The sequence below is a fragment of the Etheostoma spectabile genome, chromosome 21 (genome assembly GCF_008692095.1).
Source record: "Etheostoma spectabile isolate EspeVRDwgs_2016 chromosome 21, UIUC_Espe_1.0, whole genome shotgun sequence".
Taxonomy (NCBI): Eukaryota; Metazoa; Chordata; class Actinopteri; order Perciformes; family Percidae; genus Etheostoma; species Etheostoma spectabile.
In genome coordinates, this window is record NC_045753.1 from 8236416 (window position 1) to 8237372 (window position 957).

At 35.7% G+C, this 957-nt stretch overlaps 1 protein-coding gene and 1 long non-coding RNA gene across 2 annotated transcripts in view; both read left to right on the plus strand.

Annotated features, from left to right (window-relative positions):
* Window positions 1–957, plus strand: part of snx29 (sorting nexin 29) — a 173164-nt gene that overhangs the window by 104945 nt on the left and 67262 nt on the right. The window lies entirely within an intron of this gene.
* The window catches only part of LOC116670865 (uncharacterized), a 5538-nt gene that overhangs the window by 3751 nt on the left and 830 nt on the right, over window positions 1–957 (plus strand). The window lies entirely within an intron of this gene.

The window sequence follows — 957 nt, forward strand, 5'->3', positions numbered from 1 at the left end:
CCTTTAATAATAAAAATCTGCCTGCTTCTATAGGAATTTAAAATAGGGTAGTCTATACTCATGCCCCCTGTATTTTTAAAGAACATGTATTTATTCAAGATACATTATTCATTCACAAAGAAAATTGGTGTCCGTAAAGGTTGTATTTTTCCTCATTTTTTTAATTAAGGCACTAGTATCAATTTCCAAGAGATGATTTTTTTTTTATTCTTCTTTTTAGTCAATGTAAGCCGGGGTTCCTATACTCATGAGCAACACTGTACAAGCCACCGTGTTCAGAGAGGAGATGCAGTAAAAACCTGATAAATGAACGGATTTGCTAGTATAATGCATGCTGTCTTTGCTGTGTAATTTAAGTGAATGTGACCCTTAAAATACTACCTAATGCATGTTATTCTTCTCAGAATAATGCAGGGGAATCTACTTTGAAGTGTTCATACATGACCTGAGTACAAAAGCCTCTCTAGGACTTATTACATTTGCTTTTACTTGAATTTTTGTGGGAATGTATAATTAAGGATTGCTCTGTTTAGATTAGATAAAGTAACACCCATTTGGATACAATTATACAATCCAATAATGATTTCAGTGTTTTTCAGTTACAATTTGTGGGCATTTAATTCCTGTGTGGATTAATCATTAAAGACACAGGCAGCAAGTCAAATCAGCTCGCCCGCTTTAAAGCTTAATGTTCCTGCTATGTAGCTTGAAGATGTGCATATATGCAAACCTTATCTCTGCTAAGTATTCAGTATTCAGCTCAGTGGGGAAACCACTGCTGGCAACATGCATGTTACCACTGAAGCTCTGCAGCAGGAATGAACAGTTCCCTTTCAGTTACTTTTGCTCCACCTGTCAATCTTCAGTTACACATAATGTATACTTTATTAATCCCGCAAGGGGAAATTACAATTTACACTCTCATTACACACAGGCCTGAATTACACACACATGCTC